General features: G+C 42.0%; 1 long non-coding RNA gene across 1 annotated transcript; it reads left to right on the top strand.

Moving 5' to 3' along the window:
* The first annotated feature begins 6,926 nt into the window (after window positions 1-6,926).
* On the top strand, window positions 6,927-15,899 carry LOC133550130 (uncharacterized). The gene is made up of 2 exons (XR_009806242.1): window positions 6,927-7,342; window positions 14,087-15,899. It is a non-coding gene; the product is annotated as an uncharacterized LOC133550130 (long non-coding RNA).
* The last annotated feature ends 155 nt before the right edge of the window (window positions 15,900-16,054 follow it).

Genomic DNA, 16,054 nt, shown 5'->3' with positions numbered 1-16,054 from the left:
AGGACCGATAATCAGCATTTCCGTTTTTTTGGCGTTGAGTTGCAAAAAGTTAGCGGACATCCATTGTTTAATTTCATTAAGACACGCCTCCAGCTGACTACAATCCGGCGTGTTGGTCAGCTTTAGGGGCATGTAGAGTTGGGTGTCATCAGCATAACAGTGAAAGCTAACACCGTATTTGCGTATGATGTCACCTAGCGGCAGCATGTAGATGCTGAAGAGTGCAGGGCCAAGGACCGAACCCTGGGGAACTCCACACGTTACCTTAACGTATTCCGAGGTCACATTGTTATGGGAGACACACTGCATCCTATCAGTAAGATAAGAGTTAAACCAAGACAGGGCTAAGTCTGACATACCAATTCGTGTTTTGATACGTTCTAATAAAATATTATGATCGACGGTATCGAAAGCAGCGCTAAGATCGAGGAGCAGCAACATAGATGACGCATCAGAATCCATCGTTAGCAATAGATCATTAGTCATTTTTGCGAGGGCTGTCTCCGTCGAGTGATTTGCCCTGAAACCGGATTGAAAGGTTTCACATAGATTGTTAGACGCTAAGTGTTCATTTAACTGCTCCGCAACAATTTTTTCGAGGATTTTTGAAATAAAGGGAAGGTGAGACACCGGTCAGTAGTTTACCATGAGGTCAGGATCGAGGTTAGGTCTTTTAAGAAGAGGATGAATAACCGCTTTTTTGAATGCTAGGGGAACAGTGCCCGAGGAAAGTGATAAGTTTATAATATTTAGCACTGATGGACCTAATAATACAAAGAGCTCCTTGATCAGTTTCCCTGGAAGAGGGTCAAGTAAACATGTTGTTTGTTTTATTCCATTTACACGTTGTAACAATTCCTCTAATGTTATTTCCTCAAAACGAGAGAAACTATTTTGGAGGGCAGTATCCGCCGTATATACAATCGTGTCAGTGTTAATAGAACCCCGTTGTAGCTGGGACGCATTGTCTTTAATCTCCTTTCTAATGACTTCAATTTTCTTACTAAAGAATTGCATAAAGTCATCAGCTGAGTGGGTGGAGCTACTGGAAGGAGTCCCTTGTTGGGTTAGCGATGCTACCGTACTAAACAAAAATTTAGGATCGTCTACTTACAGAAGTACCAGTAAGTATTTAAGTGTTGTAACATGTTAATATCATTAAAGGGGAACATTATCACCAGACCTATGTAAGCGTCAATATATACCTTGATGCTGCAGAAAAAAGACCATCTATTTTTTTAACCGATTTCCGAACTCTAAATGGGTGAATTTTGGCGAATTAAACGCCTTTCTGTTTATCGCGCTGGAGGCGATGACGTCAGAATGTGACGTCGCCGAGGTAACACACCCACCATTTTCATTTTCAACACATTACAAACACCGGGTCACAGCTCTGTTATTTTCCGTTTTATTGACTATTTTTTGGAACCTTGGAGACATCATGCCTCGACGGTGTGTTGTCGGAGGGTGTAACAACACTAACAGGGAGGGATTCAAGTTGCACCACTGGCCCGAATATGCGAAAGTGGCAAGAAATCTGCCGCCAGACCCCCATTGAATGTGCCGGAGTGTCTCCACATTTTACCGGCGATGCTAAGGCAGACATGGCACAGAGATGTATGGATAACCTGCAGATGCATTTGCAACGATAGTCAACGAAATCACAAAGGTGAGTTTTGTTGATGTTGACTGCCAGCTAATCGATGCTAACATGCTACGCTAATCGATGCTAACATGCTATTTACAGGTGGTGCTAAAGCAGACATGGCACAGAGATGTATGGATAACCTGTAGATGCATTTGCAACTATATTACGTTTCCTTCCACCCACATTTAATGCGAAACAAACACTTACCAATCGACGAATTTAAGTTGCTCCCGTGTCAAAAGATGCGAAAGTCCTGATCGTTTGGTCCGCACATTTTACCGGCGATGCTAACGCAGCTATTCGGCCATGCTATGACTATGAATTCGCTCAATAGCTTCAGTTTCTTCTTCAATACTTTCATACTCCAACCATCTGTTTCAAAACATGTGTAATCTGTTGAATCGCTTAAGTCGCTGAAATCCGAGTTTGAATCCGAGCTAATGTCGCTATATCTTGCTGTGGTATTCCCATTGTTTGTTTACATTGGCGGCACTGTATGACGTCACAGGGAAATGGCCAGTGTCTTCGCAGAGAGCGAAAATAAGTCACTTTAAAGCTTTATTTAGGGATATTCCGAGACCGGTACAATTTTGAAAAAAAATTCAAAAAATACAACAAGCCACTGGGAACTGATTTTTTTTATTGTTTTTAACCCTTTTGAAATTGTGATAATGTTCCCCTTCAAGACATCAGAAAGTCCCTTTGCTTCCCCCCTCATTGTGGTCAAAATGAAGAATAGTGGCACCCGATTGCCCAAAGTAGAGGAAGCCTTAGCTTGGACTGGTTCGAAGAGGTTCTCCATCATGTATTGGAAGTCTGGCTATTACCAGGTGGAAGTAGATTTTAAACCAACACAACGTCCCAGTACACTTCAAACCAGGCAACACCCTGATACAGAGACTGGTGCGTCCTAAAAACCGGACAGCCCACACCCATAAAAACACCCCGGTGTCATAATGAATGCCCATCCATCCACCCATCAATCCATCCATTTTCTTAGGCAGCAGCCTAAGCCGAGAAGGCCAGACTTCCCTCTCCTCAGCCACCTAGTCCAGCTCCTCCCAGGGGATCCCGAGGCGTTACCAGGCCAGCCGGGAGACATAGTCTTCCCAATGTGTCCTGTGTCTGTCCCGTGGTCTCCTACCGGTCGGACATTCCCTAAACACCTCCCCAGGATAACCAGATGCCCGAACCTCCTCAGCTGGCTCCTCTCGATGTGGAGGAGCAGCAGCTATACTCTACTCCGAGCTTCTCACCCTATCTCTAAGGGAGAGCCCACCACCCGACGGAGAAAACTAATTGTGGTCGCTTCTACCCGTGATCTTCTCCTTTCGGTCATAACCCAAATCTCATGACCATAGGTGAGGATGGGAATGAAGATCGACCAGTAAATTTGAGAGCTTTCCCTTCCGGCTCAGCTCCTTCTTCACCCCGACGAATCGATGCAGGGCCCGAATTACTGCTGATGCTGCAAAGACCCGCCTGTCCATCTCACGATCCACCCTTACCTCACTCGTGAACAAGACTCCGAGGTACTTGAACTCCTCCACTTGGAGCAAGACCTCTCCCCCGGGCGAGAACCATTGACTCGGACTTGGAGGTGCTGATTCTCATCCCAGTCGCTTCACACTCCGCTGCGAACCGATTATGAATGCGCTGATTCATATATTGGGGAAACAAAACAACCACTAAGCCGACGCATTGCACAGTAAAGAAGGGCAAAGTCTTCAGGCCAGGGCAAAAAAGTATTTAGTCAGCCACCGATTGTGCAAGTTCTCCCACTTAAAATGATGACAGAGGTCTGTAATTTTCATCATAGGTACACTTCAACTGTGAGAGACAGAATGTGAAAAACGAATCCAGGAATTCACATTGTAGGAATTTTAAAGAATTTATTTGTAAATTATGGTGGAAAATAAGGATTTGGTCAACCATTCAAAGCTCTCACTGATGGAAGGAGGTTTTGGCTCAAAATCTCACGATACATGGCCCCATTCATTCTTTCCTTAACACGGATCAATCGTCCTGTCCCCTTAGCAGAAAAACAGCCCCAAAGCATGATGTTTCCACCCCCATGCTTCACAGTAGGTTTGGTGTTCTTGGGATGCAACGCAGTATTCTTCTTCCTCTAAACACGACGAGTTCAGTTTATATCAAAAAGTTCTAGTTTTGTTTCATCTGACACCATGGCATTCTCCCAATCCTCTGCTGTATCATCCATGTATCCATTTTGGTATAAAATAACGACAATTTAAGATTGTTTTCTTTGTTTAAAAATAGAACAAGCACATTCTGAAAATGTTCAAGTCATAATGTCGTCGTGTTTTTTTTACACTCACATGTTGCGGTTAATAGTATTCTATCTTTATTTGTTATTATTTATATTTTCTACATAAATCATTGTGATAATGTTCATCATTCAACTCATTGGTGTTAAAGTTCGATCTATCAAGATAAAAATACATCAAAAATTGAATTACAGTACGGGGCGGTTTAGCTCGGTTGGTAGAGCGGCCGTGCCAGCAACTTGAGGGTTGCAGGTTCGATTCCCGCTTCTGCCATCCTGGTCAATGCCGTTGTGTCCTTGGGCAAGACACTTTACCCACCTGCTCCCAGTGCCACCCACACTGGTTTGAATGTGACTTGGATATTGGGTTTCACTATGTGGAGCGCTTTGAGTCGCTGGAGAAAAGCGCTATATAAATATAATTCACTTCACTTCATCATTTTAAGTGGGAGAACTTGCACAATCGGTGGCTGACTAAATACTTTTTTGCCCCACTGTATGTGTGTATATATATATACTTCCATTGTGTATACAAAACGTATTACATATTATTATGAAGGTGTCTGTTACTATATCACACACACACACACACACACACACACACACACACACACACACACACACACTCACATATATACATACATACATACTTCTAGTGTGTTATATAAAACATTACATATTGTTATGAAGGTGTCTGTTACTATATTACACACACACACACACACACACACACACACACACACACACACACACACACACACACACACACACACACACACACACACACTCACATATATACATATACATACATACATACTTCCAGTGTGTTATATAAAACATATTACATATTGTTATGAAGGTGTCTGTTACTATATTACACACACACACACACACACACACACACACACACACACACACACACACACACACACACACACACACACATATATATATCTATATATATATATATATACATACATACATACATACATACTTCCAGTGTGTTATATAAAACACATATTGTTATGAAGGTGTTTGTTACTACATTATACATATATACTTGCAGTGTGTATATTGTACATATTACATATTGTTATGAAGGTGTCTATTACTACATTATACATTATATATAGTATATACTTGCAGTCAGTGACGTGCTGTCAGGGGAGACAAGTGAGGCAGTGCCTCATCTGCCACCAGGTGGCTTAACAATGAGATGTTCCAAAACAAAGTAATAAAAATAAAATAAGTTTGAATGTTTCTCATTTGGTTTGTGCTTTCTATGTGATTTTGGTGTGGTTCCTGTATATTTTGGTAATTTTAATTGTCAAAATCGTGGACATTTTGTGTTTCCTGATCAAAACAACGCAGTAGACGAGAAGTGAGGCAGACCCAGGCGGTGCCTCCACGGCTACACACAGTGTGTATTTGGGGTGTGCCTAAGAGGAGCCGCATGCTTGTTGCCACGAGGAAAAGGCGGGCCATGAGGCAGCAAGTACCTCTGCCTCAAGGTAGGGGGCGATATATTGTCAACTTGCAGTTCAAGGCCTCAGCAGTACTCTGACTCGCCACACTGGGAGAAGTGGGGGCGCTCAAGCTAGCAAACACAGGTCTCTCCAGCAGAAGCCAGACTTTTTTTCTTGTCTTTTTTTTTTACTGTATTTATAACAAACATGGCATTTTTATTAGAGTAAGCCAGCGTTTGTGGGTGATTTTTGCAAATATATTGTGTAATTTCTTGGAATTAAATAAATTAAATGAATGTGTCTGCCAATATTGAGGATTATATACTGTATCCAAGATGAAATACCGTATTTCCTTGAATTGCCGCATATAGTATGCGCCTGCCTTGAATTACTGCCGGGTCAAACTCGCTTCCCAAAATAATTAGTGCATGCTTAGAATTACCGCCTGCTCAAACTCGTGACGTCACGAGTGACACTTCCCCTGTCATCATTTTCAAAATGGAGGGGGCTGATTTCAATACCGGTAATTTGAAATCGCATAAAGAGAAGAAGATTAAGAGTTATTCAGTAGGATTTAAGGTCCAAGCTTACATCACACTCAATTTTTTACTGCATGCCTTTGGTAAGTGCTGGAGTGAGACAAGGTTTTAAAATAGTTAGCGCATGCTTACTTTTACCGCAGGAGTGAGAAGAGGTTTTAAATTGATTAGCGCCCCGGCGGCAATTAAAGGAAATATTTATGATGTTGAAATCCCTAAATTTCTTGCAATCGCACTTTGAGAAACGTTGTTTTTAAACTTTTTGACTATTTGCTCATGCAGTTGTGGACAAAGGGGTGTACCTCGCCCCATCCTTTATTTAAGGTCCAAGCTTACATCACACTCAAATTTTTACTGCATGTCGTTGGTAAGTGCCGCAGTGAGAAGAGGTTTTAAAATAATTAGCGCATGCTTACTTTTACCGCATGCCTTTGGTAAGCGCAGGAGTGAGAATAGGTTTTAAATTAACTAGCGCCCTGGCGGCAATTCAAGGAAATACGGTACTTCTCTAAACTACACTTTAAGACAAAATGAATGTGATCAAACAAAGTACGTATTCATAGAGGATAGCTATTGCTTCAGATACAAATACAGAAAGGTAATATACACTCACAATACTTGATGTATTTTGTTAAAAGCAAATGAGACCAAAAAGTATTTAATAACAACTTTATCAAATACTTTTTGGACCCATTTATCATATTGGAATATCATTATGATAACGTTTTTATGAAAGCGAACAACTCCCTTTTATTCCTGTAACTCTAATGTGCAACCTAAATCAAAAATTACTAGAGCTGCACATATGAATTTAAGTTAAAAAAAAGAAGAAAAAAAAGTATGTATGCCTCACCTGGTGTTTAGTTCGCTACCTTCTACATGACAGTAGGTGGCGGTATAAACCTTTCGAGTCGTTAGTGAGAAGAAGAAATTGAGCCCGTTGCTTGTTTCTCTCGCGAGATCTGACAAGACTGCGCGCGGACAAAACAGGATGAGGAAAAGCAAGATGGCGTCTGACGAAAAAAACGTCGTGTTGACATTAGTTATGTGTGTTTAATCAGCGCGTACATGTACTAATAGATGTATTTTTTTGGAGTAAGAAATGTGAATATTTGTAAGTGTCCGGACACATTAGTCTCAGCGCACTTTGCTACTTTTTGTGCGAGTTTAGCTTGCTAATTAATCTAGCGTAGCTTGCTAGTTAGCTTAGCTTGCTAGTTAGCTTAGCTTGTTAGCGGCTAACTAACAAGTATGAGAGTAAAATGTTGTGATTGTGTGAAAATGTGCGAGAGAATGATAGCAGAGTACGAGGAGGAACTTTCTCCCACAAAAGAGAAGGAGCGACAACGTCAACTACTGGACGCAGTTTGCGAGAAACGTCAAGTTGTGTCATACAGAACTGGTTTGTCTACTTCTTAGTCTTACATGTTTACTAACTTCATATTTCATTACGGACACTATTCTTAAATATGTTGTAGGAAGGGGAATTGTATTTTCAGGATGATGCACTGCTTTGAGCATCATGCTGCAGAATAGCTCGGTTGGTAGAGCATCCGCCGTGCCAGCAACTTGAGGGTTGCAGGTTCGATCCCCGCTTCTGCCATCCTAGTCACTGCCGTTGTGTCCTTGAGCAAGACACTTTACCCACCTGCTCCCAGTGGCACCCACACTGGTTTAAATGTAAAAATTAGATATTGGGTTTCACTATGTAAAGCGCTTTGAGTCACTTTGAGAAAAGCGCTATATAAAAATAATTCACTTCACCTCACTTGATTCAAAGGCCTACTGAAACCCACTACTACCGACCACGCAGTCTGATAGTTTATATATCAATGATGAAATATTAAAGGCCTAATCAATCAATCAATCAATGTTTATTTATATAGCCCCAAATCACAAATGTCTCAAAGGACTGCACAAATCATTACGACTACAACATCCTCGGAAGAACCCACAAAATAATAAAATGAGATTTTCTTATTTAAACGGGGATAGCAGGTCCATTCTATGTGTCATACTTGATCATTTTCGCGATATTGCCATATTTTTGCTGAAAGGATTTAGTAGAGAACATCAACGATAAAGGTCGCAACTTTTGGTCGCTAATAAAAAAAGCCTTGCCTTTACCGGAAGTAGCAGACGATGTGCGCGTGACGTCATCGGTGTGAGGGCTCCTCACATCCTCACATTGTTTATAATCCTTGCCTCCAGGAGCAAGAGCTATTCCGACCGAAAAAGCGACGATTTCCCCATTAATTTGAGCGTGGATGAAAGGTTCGTGGATGAGGAAAGTTAGAGTGAGGCACTTAAAAAAAAAAAGACAAAAAAAAGTGACGGCTCCGGGCGGCGGCAGTTGTAGCGTTTCAGATGTTATTAGACACATTTACTAGGATCATTCTGGAAAATCCCTTACCTGCTTATTGTGTTAATAGTATTTTAGTGAGATTGTAAAAGTCATACCTAAAAGTCGGATGGCTGCGGTGAACGCCAGTGTCTCTGCGAGAAGCCATGGAGGAGCCAAGATCACAGCTGCTTTTTTGACAGCTGCTGCAGGAGGTCCCATAATCCACTGAAGTCTCCGGTAAGAGCTGACCTAATATCACAATTTTCCCATCCAAAAACTTGCTGGTTGACGTAGAGAAACATGTTCGCTTGACCGCTCTGTGTTAAAGCTTCACAACAAACAAACACCGGCTGTGTTTCGGTGCTAAAGGCAGCTGCAATCTTATTTATAGTCTCTATTATTAATTGAACAAATTGCAAAAGATTCAGCAACACAGATGTCCAAATTACTGTGTAATTATGCGATGAAAAGAGACGACTTTTAGCTGTAAATGGTGCTGGGCTAAAATGTCCCCTCCAACCAATAACGTCACAAACACATTCCGTGACGTTTTCAACAAGAAACTCCGCGGGAAATTTAAAATTGTAATTTAGTAAATTAAACCAGCTGTATTGGCATGTGTTGCAATGTTAATATTTCATCATTGATATATAAACTATCAGACTGCTTCGTCGGTAGTAGTGGGTTTCAGTAGGCCTTTAACATTGTAACACATTACAATACAGCCTTTTTAGTTTACTAAATTGCAATTTTAAATTTCCCGTGAGGTATCCTGTTGAAAACGTCGCGGAATGATGACGCGTGCGCATGATGTCACCGGTGGTAGCGGACATGTTCTCCCAGCACCGATCACGGCTAAAAGTAGTCGGTTTTTATCGCATAATTACACAGTATTCTGGACTTTTGTGTTGCTGAATCTTTTGCAATTTATTTAATCAATAATGGAGACTTCAATTAAGAAAGATGTTGGTGGAAAGCGGTGGATTGCAGCCGGCTGTAGCAACACAAACACAGCCGGTGTTTCTTTGTTTGTTGTGAAGTATTAATATGGAACAGAGCGGTCAAGCGAACACGGTTCTCTACCACACGTCAACCGGCAGGTTTCGGTGAGAAAATTGTGGTAATAAGTCGGCTCTTACCGTAGACATGAGCGGAGCTTGTGTCGTTCCTCCTGCAGCTGTCAAAGAGGCAGCTGCGACTTTCTTGGCTCTTCCATGGCTTCCCTCAGAAACACTGGCGGTCACCACACCCCTCCGACTTTCAGGTATGACTATATAATCTCACTAAAACACTAGTAACACAATAAGCAGATGAGGGATTTTCCAGAATTATCCTAGTAAATGTGTCTAATAACATCTGAATTGCTCCCACTGCCCTCGTCATTTTTTCTCTTCTTCTAGTCCTTCACTCTCACTATCCTCATCCACAAATCTTTCATCCTCACTCAAATTAATGGGGAAATTGACGCTTTCTCGGTCCGAATCACTCTAGCTGCTGGTGGCCATGATTGTAAACAATGTGAGGAGCTCTACAACCAGTGACGTCATGCGCACATCGTCTGTTACTTCCGGTACAGGCAAGGCTTTTTTATTAGCGACCAAAAGTTGCAAACTTTATCGTCGATGTTCTCTACTAAATCCTTTCAGCAAAAATATGGCAATATCGCGAAATGATCAAGTATGACACATAGAATGAACCTGCTTTTAAATAAGAAAATCTCATTTCAGTAGGCCTTTAGTATAGTTCATGAACACCAAACCGTTTCAGACACTACATTTTTATAAGAGGTTGTAACAATGTGTATCAATATGTTTACACAAAACTCACACAGTCTCCAAATATATTTTCATTGTTTCATGGCTAATTTCACTCCCTGATCCTGACCTAATTGCATCTACGAGTGAAAGTAAACATTAATTGTCAATAACCTTTCAACAAGCAAAGTAGTCCACACGCTGTGATGTTATGGGCTAGGACGCAGTGTTTTTCAACCACTGTGCCGCGGCACACTAGTGTGCCGTGGGAGAATATGTAATTTTACTTATTTTGGTTGAAAAAATAGCTTCACGGTGGGAGAGGGGTTAGTGCGTCTGCCTCACAATACGAAGGTCCTGCAGTCCTGGGTTCAAATCCAGGCTCCGGATCTTTCTGTGTGGAGTTTGCATGTTCTCCCCCTGAATGTGTGGGTTCCCTCCGGGTACTCCGCCTTCCTCCCACTTCCAAAGACATGCACCTGGGGATAGGTTGATTGGCCCTAGTGTGTGAATGTGAGTGTGAATGTTGTCTGTCTATCTGTGTTGGCCCTGCGATGAGGTGGCGACTTGTCCAGGGTGTACCCCGCCTTCCGCCCGATTGTAGCTGAGATAGGCGCCAGCGCCCCCCGCGACCCCAAAAGGGAATAAGCGGTAGAAAATGGATGGATGGATGGTTGAAAATATTTTTTGCCAACCAGTAAGGGTGTGGGAAAAAATCGATTCGAATACGAATCGAGACTCTCAAGTTGTGCGATTCAGAATCGATTCTCATTAAAAAAAAATATATTTTTTTATTTTTTATTATTTATTTTTTCAAATCAATCCAACAAAACAATACACAGCAATACCATAACAATGCAATCCAGTTCCAAAACCAAACCTGACCCAGCAACACTCAGAACTGCAATAAACAGAGCAATTGAGAGGAGACACAAACACAACACAGAACAAACCAAAAGTAGTGAAACAAAAATGAATATTATCAACAACAGTATCAATATTTGTTATAATTTCAACACTGCAGTGATTAAAAATCCCTCATTGACATTATCATTAGACATTTTTAAAAATAAAAAAAAAAGAACAATAGTGTCACAGTGGCTTACACTTGCATCGCATCTCATAAGCTTGACAACACACTGTCTAATATTTTCACAAAGATAAAATAAGTCATATTTTTGGTTCCTTTAATAGTTAAAAAAAAGTTTACATTATTGCAATCAGTTGATAAAACATTGTCCTTTACAATTATAAAAACTTTTTTACAAAAATCTACTACTCTGCTTGTATGTCAGCAGACTGGGGTAGATCCTGCTGAAATCCTATGTATTGAATGAATACAGACTCGTTTTGAATTGGAACAATATCGTCTTTGAATCGAAAATCGCGTTTAATCGAATTTTTTTTATTTATAATAAAATCTATATTGAATTGAATCGTGGGACACCCAAAGATTCGCAGCCCTACAAACCAGTAATAATAATATGCAAATGTGTCGGTGCTGTTTAGAGCTCTGCAGAGTAACCATGTAATACTCTTCCATATCAGTAGGTGGCAGCAAGTAGCTAATTGCTTTGTAAATGTCGGGACTCGGTTTGTCTGATCGCCATCATCATGGGCGGTCACTCAAATGAGTATGATGACCCTCCCGGTAGGGGTGTATCCCTTTTATGGAGGATGACTGTGCTTGTCTTAGTTTAACGTGGGGAGACTGGTGCACAGACAGTCACCACACAATCCTTGACAGAACCTGGTCAGGGTCCAGTAGAATTGAGTCCAAGACGACTGCGGAACCTTTTCTGCTGCAGCCATCTTACGCCGTTGTGTTAGTTCTTAAATCTACCGTCTTCCGCCTGCTCTGCCGTTGAGGTCTTCATCGTATTCCTGGCTAGGGGGCAGTCAGGTACTAGGCCTTTGCCAAGGCCCACCTGGGGTAACAGTAGTAAAGGGGTTAACCACCTAGTGCCCCAAGACCCCTTAGAGGAGCCTCCACTGCCGGATGCACTTTAACATCATGCCCAGGACGATATGTAGGCGTCAGCGTGCAGGTCAAAGGGTATCTCATGCTTAAAATAAAAACAAACAAAAGGTGAGTGCCGCTAAAAAAAAACCAATAAAGCTTAGGGAAGGCTATGCAAAACGAAACTAAAACTGATCTGGTAGCACGTAAACAAAAACAGAATGCTGGACGATAGTAAAGACTTACTGTGTGTGGAGCAGACGGCGTTTTTTTGGACTGCTAGCTGCTATCACCGTGTAGCTAACAACTGTGATATTACAAATAGATAAATAACAAATGTTCAGCATTACATGAGACTTCTTAGACGGTCTAGGGACCAAACTGAAGAATTCAGCCATTGATCTCGCTAACTCTAACATGTTAAGCTAACACGCTACAATTAAAGCTAATTCCCGCTAAAATCATCAATCATGATATCACACATATTTTACTTCATGTACGACTCCACTTCTGAGAGGAAGACATTGCTCAAACAAATATCCAACAAGTTCATGGTGGTCTACTGGTTAGGATTCGGTGCTCTCATCGTCGCTCTCTGGGTTCGATTCCGGGTCAGGGAACTTTGCATTTTAGCAACTATGTCTGAGTGGTGAATAATGTGAGTTGCTAAAAACATTCTGTTGGAGAATGCGGGCATCAATCCCGCTACATCTCACATGCTAAGCGAGCGCTCTACCATTTGAGCTAATTCCCCTTCAAGACAAGCTAAGCTAGCTGCTATCAGACACAATCACTGTGTTGTATGAGCACCTTCTTCCTCTCAGAGGTGGAGTCGTACATGAAGAAAAACGTGTGTGATATAATGATTGATGACTTTAGCGGAAATTAGCTTAAATGGTAGCATGCTAGCTTAACATGTGAGAGTTAGCGAGATCGATGGCCGAATTCTTCAGTCTGGTCTCTGGACTGTTTAAGAAGTGTCATGTAATACTGAACATTTGTTATTTATTTATTTGTAATATCATAGTTGTTAGCTACATAGTGATAGCAGCTCACATGTTAAGATAGCATGCTAACATTTAAGCTAATTTCTGCTAAAGTAATCAACCATGATATCACACACGTTTTCCTTCATGTACGACAGACAGCTATCAAGTCCCTGGTGGTCTAGTGATTAGTATTCGGCGTTCTCACCGTTTTGGTCTGGGTTTGATTCCCGGTCATGTATCTTGACATTTTAGCAACTATTTCTGAGTGGTGAATAATGTGTGTCCCTAAAAACATGGCTGACCTTGAAGTTTGACAACAACAAGTCTCAGACCGTGTTTTCGTGTGAAGAACGCAGTTGTCAATCTTGCTACCTGGCTAAGCTAGCATGCTACCATTTGAGTTAACTCTCATATGCTAAACTGCTTGTTTATTCCCCGTCGAAAAAGTTCCGCTGGAGAATGCGGGCATCGATCCCGCTACCTCTCACATGCTAAGCGAGCGCTCTACCATTTGAGCCAATTCCCCTCCAAGACACGCTAAGCTAGCTGCTATCAGACACAATCACACAAACGTCAGTCAGTCTGCAAAAGTCCAGACTTTGGACTATTTCAGCGTCTTATATTTTAGTAAGAGTGTTGCTGCAGTACTTAAAAGTAATACTACAGTGTGTGTATCCTGAAGGCCACGCCCACTTCCAGGTGTCCCCGTCATACAGACTTCACTGACGTGCACACATGGGGTCGGCCCACAAACTCTAAAATGTTCCACTGGAGAATGCGGGCATCGATCCCGCTACCTCTCACATGCTAAGCGAGCGCTCTACCATTTGAGCTAATTCCCCTGTAAAGGTTGCTTGTTGCCAAAAGGCTATTTTCCTTGACCGGGAATCGGACCCAGAACACAGCAATATGAGGGACCAATCCTAGCCACTAGACCACCAGGGACTTGATGGATGTCTGTATGAGCAACTTCTTCCTCTCAGAAGGAAAATGTGTTTGATATCATGATTGGTGACTTTAGCGGGAATTAGCTTTAAAGTTAGCATGCAAAGGAGCATTTGTCAATTGAATGTTTTTTTTTCTTTTCGACGAGGAAAAGAAGTTCGATGGAGCCAGGCTGCCCTGATGGAACCATTGCTGCGGGGTAAGTGAGAGATTCCTGGGACAAATGGAGAATCATGTGCCTTTCAGTCCTTTCCATCGAGGACGTGGAAGACATCTACCTATTTGGAACCGTGATCGCGGGGCACCTGCTGATTGAGCTGGGCATTGCTCTGGTGTATTGTCAAATTGACAAGACGATGGCAGACACTCTAAGGGCCCAAAGCCTGTTTGTTGAAAAGGAAAGTTTGGGCGTGGCTGTGGGATCACAGACTGTGGCGATTTCTGAACTGAATCGCAAGATGGATCACATCATGGAGAAGCTGGTTGAATAGGAAAAATTGGACATGAAAGCCAACATGTACAAATAGAATAGACAAGCCATCGTAATGTCTGCTCGCGGAAAAAAAACAACTTAATCTACGATTTGACTCCCTCGAACGGCCTTGACGCTGCAACAACAGGAGCAGGCTGTTCTGAAAACATCCCAGAGGACACTTCAATGATGGACACTTTTTACTTCCCTCCCTCCTCAACGACACCTGGAGTCGAACTTTTGCTTGCATGTAAAACGGTTCCAGGCCTATGGACACTACAACAACACAACCAAGACAATGGGCATACTCAACACACACACACACACACACACACACACACACACCCACACACATATGATTAAATGTAACATGTTTATGTGTGCATGGCATGGAGGTATTTTCCCACTCCAGACTAGGCTCCCTTAGGAACTCAGTCTAGATCATGGGTGTCAAACTCTGGCCCATGGGCCAAATTTGCCCCGCCGTGTAATTTCATTTGGCCCTTGAGGCAATATCAAATTAACATTAGAGCTGGCCCGCCGCTGTAACACCGCATTCACCACTAATACTCATACTCGTCAACCCTCCCGATTTTCCCGGGAGACTCCCGAAGTTCAGTGCCCCTCCCAAATTTCTCCCGATTTCCACCCGGACAATAATATTGGGGGCGGGTTGTAAAAGCACTGCCTTTGGCGTTCTCTACATGTCGCCACGTCCCCTTTTCCTCCATACAAACAGCATGCCGGCCCACTCACATAATATATGCGGCTCATACACACACACAAGTGTATGCAAGGCATACTTGGTCAACAGCCATACAGGTCACACTGAGGGTGGCCGTATAAACAACTTTAACACTTTTACAAATATACGCCACACTGTGAACCCACAGCAAACAAGAATGACCAACACATTTCGGGAGAACAGCCGCACCGTAACACAACATAAACACAACCGAACAAATACCCAGAACCCCTTGCATCACTAACTCTTCCGGGATGCTACAATATACACCCCCGCTACCACCAAACCCCGCCCCAACTCAAACCCGCAAACGAAAAGAGGCATTCAATTTGTATTTTTATTTTATGTGATATGCCGTTGATATTTTTTAATTATTATTATTTTAAACTTGATTTTGCATGTCACTATAAAGTTATATAAGCCTTGCTTGGTCAATATTCAATGCAAAACTTGTTTGGGTCCCTATTAAAGGATTAATTTGTTCAACCTCGGCCCGCGGCTTCGTTCAGTTTTAAATTTTGGCCCACTCTGTATTAGAGTTTGACACCCCTAGTCTAGATTATATATTTTTTTACTCATCTTCTTCCCCAGCGTTTTACCTTTTTTCCACCTTTTACTATTGGCGACCCATTAGCGATCCTGTTCTGTAACCCTGTACATCCTTTGTTTGTCTAATCTTGAACGGGTTTGTGCTGAAAACATAGTTTCGTTGTACTTGTTGCAATAACAATAAAGACCTATCCTATCCTATCCAAACATGTTCGGCAGCACGCACACACGGAGTACTTACAAGCAGACACTTAATGTAGACAGAAATGGGCGAATGGTCGCATTTTGGCTTAAAGAGTAAAGATAAAGGTGAAGTTATAACACTGAAACGCCCTCAAGAAGAAGTGGTTTAAGAC

Source organism: Nerophis ophidion, linkage group LG01 (genome assembly GCF_033978795.1).
Source record: "Nerophis ophidion isolate RoL-2023_Sa linkage group LG01, RoL_Noph_v1.0, whole genome shotgun sequence".
NCBI lineage: Eukaryota > Metazoa > Chordata > Actinopteri > Syngnathiformes > Syngnathidae > Nerophis > Nerophis ophidion.
Note: the sequence above shows the minus strand (reverse complement) of the source record. Positions and strands in the feature narration are given on the sequence as shown.